Raw genomic sequence first — 13737 nt, forward strand, 5'->3', positions numbered from 1 at the left:
TTGCTACTCATCACTACATAACAACTATTTTGAGAATTATCGGTTCTAATGAAAGCATCAATATCACCAATATCTATTCCCCCCATAAGGTGATTTATCGAATAAATATGCTTGAAGGTATCTCAAATATGTTGGATTCCACCCAAAAGCCTTTTAAAATCCTCGTTGGGGACTTCAACATGATAACAAACCTTGGGGAAAAGAAGGGAGGAATAAGGAAACTCAACAAGGATTTGGCAACCTTTCTATCCACTATTGAAAGCCTCAATCTCATAGATATCCCTACAAGTAACGACACCTTTACTTGGAACAATAGAAGAGGGGGAGAATGAAAAATAACTTTCAGGCTAGATCATTTCCTCCTCTCTGAAGAAGTCTATCTCACCTCCTGGGAAACAAAGGCAAGGATTCTCCTGCAAGGTGGTTCTAATCATTGGTCGATCTCACTGAAGCTACATATATCTCCTGGCCCAAAAAACAGGACTTTCAGATTCGAATCCTTTTTGTTGGATCACCCAGATTTCCTGGGAAAGATGAGGCAATGGTGGGACAACTCGAAGACAAGAACTGGAAATAAGATGTACACATTTCAACAGAAATTAAAATCCATCAAAGAGGAAATCAAAAAATGGAACAGGGAAACTTTTGGCAATATAATCACCAACAAAAAAAACTTGGAGCATAAAATGGAACTCCTCTAGCAAAAAATCATCAATGATGACATCACAGATCAAAGAAAACAAGAAAATATTAATTTACAACAAAGCTGGGAGGAAAGGGCCACTCAAGAAGTGAAACTTTGGCATAAAAAATCCAGAATAAACTGGCTAAAATGTGGGGAGAGGAACTCTTCTTTTTTCCATTGATCGATGATCCAACACAGAAGGAATAACAGAATTTTGGCTCTAAAGAACAAAGAGGAAAGCCTCATTCATTCTCAGGATTAAATGGAAGAAGAACTAAATCAATACTTCAGCACTCTCCTTACGAAGCCAAGGAATGATCAGGCAAAGGATATACAAAAAATTACCAACCACGTTCCTGAGATCCTCACTAAGGATCATAACAAAATGCTTCTAAGAAATGTTTTACTATAGGAGATGGAGGAAGTAGTCATGAGTATGCCCAATGGGAAAGCTCCTAGCCTAGATGGGTTTACCATTGACTTCTACAAATCTTCCTCGCCTATCTTAGAAAATGAGGTCCATGCCCTTGTGGAGAAATCTAGAATCCAAAAAATTGTCTTTAAAACTATCAATGCCACCTTTCTCACTCTAATTCCTAAAGGTGACAATGCAGACTCCCCGAACAAATTTCATCCCATAGCCCTCTACAATTTTATATACAAGATCATCTCCAAAGTTCTAGCCAACCACTTAAAAATCATCTTGCCTCTTTTGATCTCCCAACATCAAACTGGCTATGTGGAAGGTAGGAAAATAATGGATAGTATCATCCTCTCCCATGAATTAATCCACTCCCTCAAAATCCAAAGGAAATAAGGTATGATGATCCAATTAGATATGTCAAAGGATTTCGACAAAATCATTTGGGCTTACATGAGAGAAGTCCTAACAGCTTTTGGGTTCCACAAAGATTGTATAAAATGGATAATGGTGATGGTTTCAAGAGATTTTTTCTCAATACTCCTAAATGGCAACCCTTATCTTCTCTTCCACCCTTCTAGAGGCATCTGATAAGGGGACCTGATTTCACCCTTTCTCTTTTTCATAATGGCATAAGGGCTCAGTTGCTCCATCATTATTGCATTATCTTCTGATTCCCTATCCGGCCTCTAACTCTACGCTTCAGCTCCTCCTTCCATGCACCAACAATTTGTGGATGGCACTCTACTCATGGGTCTCCCCATTGCAAAAGAAGCCTCTTCCTTCAAGGCCACTCTCTAAGATTTCTTTGTTGCCTCAAGCACCTCCATCAATCAAGAAAAATCCAAATCGTTCTTCTTCAATACCCCTCCATCTATTCAAGGAAATATTGCTAGAATTATTTAATATCCAATAAGCATCCTCCCCTCCAGATACCTTGATATCCCCCTCACAGACAAGCCAATGGCTCTCTCTACTTGGGAAGCTATGATTATAAAACTAGAAAAGAGGCTAGCAAATTGGACATTTAGATCGCTAAATCTGGCAGGCTGCCTCGTTCTAGTGAAATTTGTTTTATTGGCTATTCCACATTATTGATATTTAGCTTTGGCTTCCCCTAAAGTGATCTCCAACTCAATCAAAAATCTGAAAAGGAACTTCCTATGGAGAGGTTCAGAAAAATAAATAATAAATATAATTAATTAATTAATTAAAATATATATATATATATATATATATATATATATATATATATATATATATATATATATATAAATAAATAATAAAAATAAAGTGGGCATTAATAGCCCGGGAAAAAATGTGTAAGCCCAAAAAAGACGGTGGCCTTGGACTCAGGGACCTTGAGCTCCATGTTAAAGCCTTAGGAGCCAAAACTCTATGGAGATGGATAGTAAACCACAACTCACCATGGGGTACCCTATGGAAGGCAAAATATGCTCCCACCCACTCGCAGGAACAAATTATAAGCCTCAATTGGAGTATAAAAGGGTCGGTCATATGGAATCAGGATGGGAAAACCGGGCAATTATCCATAAACATAGTTTTTGGGAGGTGGTAAATGGGGACAAGGCAATTTTTTGGGAAGATGCCTAGCAACAAAGGCCAGACCTTGATAAGGATCAATTTCAACAGATCAAGATCAAAATGAAAAACAGGGGCAAAAGTAGGGATTGTCACTATTAGAAACTTGGCATAGAAAGTGATCAGTGGAGAGAATGGATTGATGAGAAAGAGTGGGATCCCCCAATCAACCCTTAGGTGTGGCAGGAGCTCTCGAGTGAACTCCAAAAAAGACAAATTCTCTACGACACCTCAGAGGACAAGATTAGATGGGGAAAAAACCCAGTTGTGCACTTCAATATAAAGGAAGCATATAGATACATTGCTCAACATGACCAACTTCAACCGAAGCTCAAATGGAAATCATTATGGGAAAGGAAACACTCGCCAAAAATATATATCTTCCTATGGCTCATAATGCATAAGAAAATTCTTACTTGGGATAATATTAGAAAAAAGGGGTTTATCAGACCCTCCAGATGCTACCTATGCCAGTAAAAAGAAGAAACTACAAATCATTTGCTGAATGAATGCCCCTATAAGAAAAAAAATTGGAACTGGGTGAATTGGATCTTTAAAGCATCAGATCAAGATCCCTACTCCATTCTTAATACCATCAAAAATTGGTGTTCCTCTTTCTCCCCCAATCCTCTTATTAACAGGGCATAGAATCTTGTCCCAAGTATCATATGTTAGGCATTATGGAAGGAAAGAAACGTTAGAATCTTCCGGGGAAACTCACATGAGGAGGAAATCACCCTCTCTAATGTCAAGAAAATAATTTTGGAATTTGTGGCCTCCTCTATTCTACAGGATCCCATCGACCCTCCTAGCAACTCGGATATGAATATTCTTTCCATGTTGGATCTCCATCTCGCTTGTGCACCGAATGCCTCCTCTATTTCCATAAATAGGGGACCTGCTGGCATATGGTCGGTCCTGGAGCAAGGGACCATTAAGCTTAACTAGGATGGAGCAGCCAAAGGCAACCTAGGCTCTGTGGGCTTTGGGGGGGCCTTTAGGAATGCTCAGGGGGGAATCTTGTGGATTTATGAGCGAAACATTGGTACCTCAACCAATAATGTTGCTAAACTACATGCTCTGGAACATGGGATCACCATTGAAAAATGCTACAAGTTTAGCCCTCATATTATCGAAGGTGATTCAACTCTGGCGATGCAGGTCAGCAGGGGATGGACGCCACCAAGGTATCAGATAATTGGTGTTTAAAAAAAATATTACATAGAATCAAAAACAATATAGAAAGCATGGAAGGGCTTCACTTCTAGGAAATTAGAAGAGAAGGGAACAAGTTGATACATTGGTTGGCTAACGAAGGCATGATAGGTAACCTCTGGTTGCGATCAAGGTCATGGCATGACGTGGAATACATTGATCTCTGTCAGCACTACAAAGTCATAATTGCCAAGGAAAACCGGAGAAACGAACATTAATCATTCGAGGATCCCATGTCACATCAATGATGAATCAAGAAATTTTGAGGGCAACGATTCTGATGATTATCTTCCCTAGGCCATCCTTTGTTTGACATCCATGCCTTAGAATCCTCCCACAGATCCACTCTCTAGCGGTGTCATCGTCCTTCTTTCCAATCAGTCCTGTGAGGTACTCTCCCCACCACTTAACACTAGTACCTCCCACGCTCCAACTTCACTCCCCTTCCCTCATCTCCCTACCCCTCGAGGCTCTCCAACCCTATGAATACCACCCCTCATCCTCTCCTCCCCATCATTTCGTCTGCTCTAGTCCCTTGGTCTTATTGTCTCCCCTTTGCACTTAGCCTATTTTCCACCCCTGCTCCTCCCATGGTTCCCAAGCGCAGTTCTAGTCCAGCTCACAGTCAGGAGTGCGGACGAGGTCGAGAGTCCTCTCATTGGAACTCCTTAGGCTCTCCTCCCACCACTCGCTCAGAGTCCTTGGCAAGGCGTGAAACTCTAAATTACTCTATGGCAGTGAACCCTAAAACCCAAGAAATAATTACAAGCTTAAAGGCTCAGGCGAGAGCTCTAAGAAGAGGAGTTTCCTCAAATGAAGTCGTTACTGACTTCGCCTAGATCCCAGACCCCACTCTCACCAGAGCTAGAGAAAATCTCTACGCGCGCTCCATCGATATTTGGTGGCAAATGAAGACTATCCTTGGCCTAGTTATACAGGAGTACGGCGAGCGCTCTAAGGTGGTGGAGAACAAAATTGACAGCCTCACCAACAAATTCGTGGTTTTTGTCGAGGTTGTCCACTACTGTCATTTAATCACTCGAGAATCTCCTGAATACACGGTCTTAAAGAAAAAGTCTACTACCAAGATGCATTCGCCTGCACACTTCTCTCCAAGCATAAAGAAAGAAGCAGCGGGAGCCTCCTCCAGTCGTTCGTCTGCCATGGTGCCGTAGGAGGGAAGCACCCAAGAGCAACCAATAAGCATGGATGACAACCCAGTCACCGCCAACCCCTAATGAGTGCATCAAGATCCTTTTGTTGTCTCCCTTTCAAATGCAAGGTCGCGACAAAGAATGTGACGAAGATTACAGAGCAGAAAATAAAGGCCCTGAGTTCTGACATTCCCGGTTCCACTCAGATTTCTGGTCTCTTTTTGGAGTCAACAACAATTTTGGTCTACCTTTGTCTACTTTGTTATGATCACTGTAATTCTCAAAGCAAACAGAGTTTTTTTCTTGTTAAGTCTCAATGTAACTTTGTCAATTTGGCTGTCAAAATAGCTAGGGTCATTAGCTCTTGTGCTAGAAAAATAATCTTACACAAACCAATTTTTGTAAATACCTCTTCTATACATTAATATATCATATCTTATTTACAAAACAATAAATATGTCATATATAATTAAAGAAATATATTATTTTTCTTAAAAAAAAATTAATGTACTTAAATAATATATATCAATATATAAAATATTTACTTTATAATATTTTTAATACATTACAAAAATGACATTATTAGATGTTATATAATAAAATATTTCCCAAAACATTGAGTATTGTGAAGTATTTATTTATGTTTGAACTTATTACTAAATATGTTAGGCTTAGTTTTTTTTAATGTAAATATAAATTATATATATTTAAAACATTACAAATTTTTTCCGTATATGGAAGGAAGCAATACTTGAATAATGTTTAGATTATTTCCAAGTTATTTGGATAACATATTTGGGTATAGTAATTACTATTTTGTAGTGACATCTACTTTATTTTTTAATCTGTATTCGGGTATAATAATTTTTTATTTTGTCACTTTATTTTTTATTAAAGCTTAACAGAGTATATTTTATTTTTTATTATTATTGTATAATAAGTTTACATAATAAAAATTATAAACGAAGATATTTATTTCAATATCTATTTTAAAAGGAAATAAAATATTTTATTATTATTGTATAATAAGTTTACATAATAAAAATTATAAACGAAGATATTTATTTCAATATCTATTTTAAAAGGAAATAAAATATTTATATAATATGGGTTTATAAAATATTTATATAATATATGTTTTTATAAATTAATATAAATTTTACAAATTTAAAATTATCTATTTTAATGTTATCAATCTTGATTCAAATTTTATCCAAGCAAAAAATCTGCACCGAGTTAATAACCATCCAGTATAAAAGTAATTCATGAACTTGTATACATTTCTTTGGGGATGTGAGTTTGATTATATAATATTTATAATAAATATTTTTTCAAAAAAAAAAATATTTTACATTAATTCAATTAAAAAAATTAAATTAATAATAAATTTTCAAATTGAAATATAATTGTGTTTTAATTTTATTTTAAATAACCATAAATTATTTCACAATTATATTTTTATTTTACAAATAACTTTTCTTTAACCCTAAGTTGTATGTTTAATCATATCATATGGAGTAAGTGAGGGAGGCTACTCTAAGTGAGGGTGAGGGAGACTACTCTCGAGGATTAATGCTCCACATATTTGGTAGACTTCCCAAGGTATGATGCATGTAAAATATTTATGAGTTTCTACAAAATGAACATGTTCTTGGAGGTAGATTAGCTATCTTTTTTGTAATCGATCATTGCATAGGAAATAGCAGTACCAATATAGTAATCATATCGAAGGTTATGGGGTATTATTGGAAGTTATTAACGTCGAGAAAGTTGTAGTAAGCGGGTTTAATATAGTTCGGTATTATTGCCCTTTCTTATTCAGAAACCCTACTTTTTCTAGTTGTTGGTCTAATTATGTGAGAGAAGGAAAAAAAATTCTTGAATTATTATGTTGTTTGGCTTTTTAAGTGTCTTTATTCCATAATTCTACTTCTATACATAAATATCAATATATGGCTCGTTCTAAAATATTTGGATCCTAGGAAGGCTCTTATTTTGTTTATGGTGTTCATGACCTCCTCCTGAGTGGGTTAGGCCTCTCGCACTTGTTTTCTCTCCATGCTTTTGAGAGTCTCAGTTGGGGATTTGAGCAATCTAGCTCTTACTTCTTTCTTGCACCTCCTTTGCGATCCTCTACTTTTAAGAACTCATACTCTGTCTGTATCCTTGTGTCATTGTTATTATATGTCCCCTTTCTCACCCTCTCTGAGTTTATTCCACTCCCGTGTCCCTTGATGTCACATGTTAAGTCTCTTCTAGGTACAAGGGTTGTCAAAACTCTTGACCACCTCCCTATCGAAGAATTCAAATGGAGGAAAAGAGGTCAGTAACAACCTTCATGGAAAACCCTCAGCCCCGAGATTCATAGATAAATCAGGTTAGTAACAACCTTCGTGGAAAACCCTCAGACCCGAGATTGATAGATAAATCAATCAAGAAAGCCAAGATGCAATGGTGTAATGTAGATTTATTTTGGAGGCTAAAGTCAATGAAGATATTGGGAACTGGATTTGAAAATCAGGGAAAAATCATTTCAAATAGACAATATATGTTTAGACTATAGACCTCTATTGATAGATAAAAACTATCAAGCGTAAGGTGCTTATGAAGTGCTCATAAAATTAATAGGAAATATTTCTTAATGTGGATGATGTGTAGCTACAACTATGAAAACTCAATGACATGGTCTCCATGATGGAAAAAAAAGTAGTTGACTTGGAATTTTCTAACTCTAGGGAAGACACAAGGTCACTTGAAACCATATCTAGGTGGACTCTACATCAAGCTAAATGTTTATTTTGTTCATTAATTTGTTTTATAAATTAAAAGAAGCAAAGTTACAAGGTTACTAGGATACGATTGCATAGTAAACCTTCCAAGCACAATCAAACCTCTTTTTGTATATGAATATGTGACATTGTATGCTTTGTTTATATAGTCAAAAGAAACCCTTTTGTGTTACTCGTCTGAAGTTTCCTAATGACGACCAACTATCAAGAAATGAATACTCTATATTCTTGTTGTCAATTGATATACGTTTTTACTTAATATTATTAAAAAAACAATTAAAAAATAAAACAATTTGTGTTAGATTAATTAACATTAAAAATTAAATTAAAAATAATTTTTTAAAAGAAAATATAATAATGTGTTTTAATTAAGAATAGTTTAACCGGTAGATATTTATTCTATATTTTTGTTATCAATTGATATAAGTTTATGCTTAATATTATTAACAAAAACATTTTTCTTTTAAAAAAAATCAATTTGTTTTAGATTAATTATTGACACCTAATCATCAGGATTGGGTGAACATAATGTAAATTAATAAATAAGTAATGTGAACAGTCATTGGGAGATGAAGTGAACAATCTCACCCTCATGTATATAATGAAGACCAAGCTGAAGGAATAAACATATGAATCAATTTTGCTTTGAGGAGTTACTTCCTGGCCTGACATGGTATCAGAGCTAGCTCCCAAAATAGGTGTAACTCCCTTCTGCCTATTGCTCTCAGTCCACTGCCCCTCTGCGCTTGTCTGCCATAATTAATTCTGAATCCTCTGACCTGACAGCGTTAGACTTGAAAGCCTTCTGAATCGCTGCTGCGAAAGTGTTCATCCTTGAGGCCGTGCTACTGTGAAAGTTTACTATGTAGCTGCATGAGGATTCGAAATAACAACAAATTGGTTTCTGGTAGAGCCTTGCCTCCAGACCACACTGGAGATTTTATTGCGTAGCTGCATTGTGGTAATGTTGTTCATAGCATTATATTAACGTTGTTCATAGCATTGTGGTAACATTGTTCATAGCATTATATTAACGTTGTCCATAGCATTGTGGTAACATTGTTCATAGCATTATATTAACGTTGTTCTTGGCATATAAAGTTGGTAACTTTCATTTTTTGGCTATACATTGAAGTTTTTTGGCCATGCGCTGAATACCACACTTGTATACCAGATGTTCACTGGTTTATGAAGTTAAATGCGTTGAATATTAAACTTTTTTGAACGCTGGCCCGCTTGGTTGAATCACATGGTATGTATTGAACCATTTTGAATGCTAGTCTGTTGGTCGAATCATATGGTATGCGTTGAACTGTTTTGAAGGGTGTTGAATATTGAACTGTTCATGGCATATGTAAAATGATATGGGTTGAATATTGAACTGTTTTGAATGCACATGGTATTGGGTTGATATGCGTGGAAATTGAGAGTTGCATTGTTCATTGCGGTGAATTTAAGTTGGGAGTGCTGCGTGAAGGACCACTATCACGCTGTTAGAATGCTGTTGGAACTTTGATATATACTTTGTTGTATGCATTGTAAAGCTTTGTGTCCAGCATTGTACAGTTTTTTTATATATATTTATGGTATATTTAGGCTGCCATATATATGTACACAGTCACTCACCATATATTTCCACTGTCTCACCTATATATTCTATACTTTAACACTATCCAGATGAATGCCAATTGACATTTGAATTTACTCTCCCGTCTTATTTTTTTTCCCATTAAGAGTAAAAGTTTTGCAACATAAGCTTTTTGTTACAGTATGCATTCAATCATATCCATCATGGGAATAGTTCTCACTGGCAAAGAGAACTATCCTGAGTGGTCCCGGATGATAAAACACACGCTCATTTTCAATGAGTTGTGGAAAGGAGTGTGTGTTGGAGACAGAGACAAAGAGCCAGAACAACCTACCTCAGACAAAGAGCTCGTCATTTGGGAAAACAAGAACAACAAAGCTTATGCATTAATCACAACATCTGTAAATGAAGAAGTGAGTTGCCATATTTCTCCATTTTCAATTGCCTTTGAAGCCTTACAAAAGCTAAAAGAACTCTATGACTCACATTCTGCACTTGAAGTTGTTCAAAACATGATTAAACTCTTCACTCTTGAACTGCAAAATAATGATCCTCTTGGTCTTGCATATGAAGTAAAGTCTATAATGCATGATATCAAATCCACTAAGGTTGAATTGGATATTCCTCTTATCGCTTTTCTCAAGTCACTTTATCCTACTTACTCCAATTATCTTGAGTCATTGCAAGAAAATGGAAATCTCAAAGATATCACCTTTGACTCTCTTGTGAAAACGTTTGCTGAAAGAGAGAAAGATTTTGGAAAGAAAACAGCCCTGAATATTCTGAAGAGGCTGTGTGCCTTCCTCATAAAGAAAATCACCTTGCTCAAGATTCTTCAAGAGGAAGAGGTGGTCGAAGAGGAAGAGGAAGATATTTTAGAGGCAGGGGGGGCAGACACTCTCAAGGAGAAAAGGCAGATTTGCACTACATACGCTGCAAAAGAAATGGATCACATGATGCCTCTACATGCAAGTTACCATGGGACAAAATTGAGCAGCAAAGAAACCAAAAGAAAGGTAAAACTGATGATACAGACAAACGTAAAGCACCTGAATCCACTCACTACGTTGTGGCACAATGTGATATTGGAGTAAATGAAGATTTATTCTATTCTTCACTTGCTTCCTGGAAAAATGATTGGTTGCTTGATTCAGGAGCAACCTGCCACATGACTCATAGAAAAGATTTTTTTGAAGAATTTACTGACAATGTCGATGGAGCAATATACTTTGCAGACCAATCAAAAATCAAGCCATCAAGGCTTGGCACAATCAGGCTTAAACTGCCTGGTCTTCCAGACTTTCTTCTGCATCATGTTATATATCTCCCACAGCTCAAGAGAAACTTGTTGTCCTTGGTCCACATCTGCGAGCAAGGTCACTCCATTCATATGTTTGATGGCAAGCTTGAGGTAAGAAAAGCATCTGACCACTCACTTGTCATTAGAGGAATAAAATAAGAAAGGCTTCTCAAGCTGCAAGGAACCTCTGCTCGTGCACAACATTTCTCATACAATTCTCATTATAAATAAGGTACACTTCCATCAAGTTTATTATGGCATGCTAGATTTGGACATTTGAACTATGACAGCCTCCACTCGTTGAAGAAAAATGGTGTTGTTGGTTTGCCTACAATTCCTAGGAAACTTAAGCAATGTGATGCTTGCATTCTAAGAAAGCATAGCGAACAGTCTTTTCATGATTCACAATCAAGAGCACATAGAAAACTTGAACTCATTCATTCAGATTTATGTGGTCCAATGCCTGTTCCTTCTGTAAATGGAAATAAATATATAATGACATTTATTGATGACTACACGAGAATGTGTTAGGTTTATTTATTGAAGAAAAAATCTGATGCTTTTGAGACATTCAAGAACTTTCATAAATGGATTGAAAATGATGCACAATCTCATATTGGGTCTATTTGCACTGATAATGGAAAAGAATACACATCAAATGAATTTGAAAACTATATTCGCCAACATGGGATCAAACATCAAACAAATGTACCTTATAATCCCTAACAGAATGGTGTAGCTGAAAGAATGGATAGGACAATCTTAAATATGGTACAATCCATGCTCTTCTTCAAAAATGTAAAGATAATATTTTTGGTGATGATGTTCTATGTGCTGCACATATAAAGAATAGATGTCCATCTAATGCTATTAGAAACAAGACTCCATATGAAATGTGGTATGGACATGTTCCTTCGGTAAAGCATCTCACGATATTTGGTTCCACCTGTTATGCCTTGATACCAAAGGTACATAGAAACAAACTTGGTGCAAGAAATCGTAAGTGTATCTTCCTGGGGTATTCAAACACCTCCAAAGCATACCGTCTCTATGATGAAGTAAATAAAAAGTTTGTTGTATCTAGAGATGTAATTTTTCTTGAATCATCCAAAACTGACAATGTTGTTGAGTGCCAACTTGATCGCTTGGATAGATTCGCAAAAGCAAAATCATTTCAAGAATTTGACAATCAGATTCCACATCTTGAAGGGGGGATTCCTATACTAGATCAACATGTGGAATCTTCTTCTGAAGAACACTCTCCCCCGCATGAAACTCCAACAACAGATGATGCTTTAAGTGATGTGATTGATAGAATTGGGAGACTTAATCTTGATTCAGTCCTAACTCAATCAACGGAGTTGCCTGGACCATCTGAGAAAGGTCCCCAAAAGTGGCTGACAAAGACACTTCAAAGTGTTCATCCTTATGAGGTTGGAAAGATAGGAATTAGAAATTCAAACCGGCAAAATGGAGGTGATGTATGTGACTCTAATTCACATGTTGATATGGATGTTTCTTATGATTGTGAATCGAACTTGTCTACTGATTTTGAACCAACTTCCTTCAAAGAAGGTGCTTCTCATGATGAATGGAAAGAAGCGATGCAAAAGGAGTATGATGCCCTCATAAAGAATGGCACTTGGAAGCTGGTTGATCCTCCAGTAGGAACCAAACCAATTGGCTGCAAGTGGGTCTACAAGAACAAGTATAAAGCTGATGCCTCACTTGACAAGCACAAAGCTAGGCTTGTGGCAAAAGGTTTTGCACAGAAGGAAGGGGTCGATTATGAGGAGACTTTTTCCCCCACAACAAAATGGGCTACCATCCAGACACTCTTTGCCCTAGCAGCTCAGAACGGTTGGAAAGTCCATCAAATGGATGTAAAACTGCTTTCTTGAATGGAGATCTAAAAAAGAATGTTTTTATGTCCCAGCCTGAAGGATTTGTTGTGAAAGGACATGAACATAAAGTATGCAAACTGGTGAAGTCCTTGTATGGCCTCAAACAAGCATCATGAGCCTGGTATAAAAAACTAACTGAGCATCTTCTGAAACTCAATTTCAAACAGTATGATCTTGATGATGCAACTTTATTTGTCAAGAAAGTTGGCAAAACAGTTGTATATCTTGTGGTATATGTAGATGATCTTTTAATGACAAGGAACAATGAAAGCTACATTGCATCCATAAAGAATGAATTGGGGAAAAGTTTTGAAATGACTGATTTGGGCTATGTTTATTACTATCTTGGTATTGAAGTAACCCAACATTCGAAGTCCATATTTCTTTCTCAAAAGAAATACATTGGAGATCTGTTGAACAGGTTTGGCATGACAGAATGCAATCCTCTTACTACTCCAATGGAACAAAACTTAAAGCTCACATTTACTGAAGGAAAAGAATATGAGAATGCAACAAAGTATAGACAGCTTGTAGGAAGTCTCAACTACCTAACTACTATCAGACTAGACATTTCGTTTGTTGTTGGAATCCTCTCCAGGTTTATGCAAAAGCCTTGTGAGGGACATTGGTCTGCTGCAAAAAGAGTTCTAAGGTACTTGAAGGGAACTCAAGACTTTGGAATCAAGTATACACAGGTGGACGACTTCAGCTTGATTGGATACTCTGATTCAAACTTTGATGGAGAGAAAGAAACTGGGGTATCTACTTCAGGATATGCTATGAGTCTTGGATCAGGAGATGTCTCCTGGAGATCACGCAAACAATTAGTTTCAGCAGATTCCACAACAGAAGCAGAATACGTGGCAGCAGCTGAAGCAACAAAATAAATTGTATGGCTCAGGAAGATTCTTGAATATTTGCAGGTAAAACAAGTACAATCAATTCCACTCATGATTGACAATATCTCTAATAAAGTTGGCCAAGAACCCAAAGTTCCATGATTGAACGAAGCACATCAATACTAAATATCATCTCATTCGACATCATGTTGAGGCCAAAACAATCCATCTCCATCATTG

Source organism: Pinus tabuliformis, chromosome Q (genome assembly GCF_031772625.1).
Source record: "Pinus tabuliformis cultivar Carrire ecotype Pingquan chromosome Q, CPIR1, whole genome shotgun sequence".
Taxonomy (NCBI): domain Eukaryota; kingdom Viridiplantae; phylum Streptophyta; class Pinopsida; order Pinales; family Pinaceae; genus Pinus; species Pinus tabuliformis.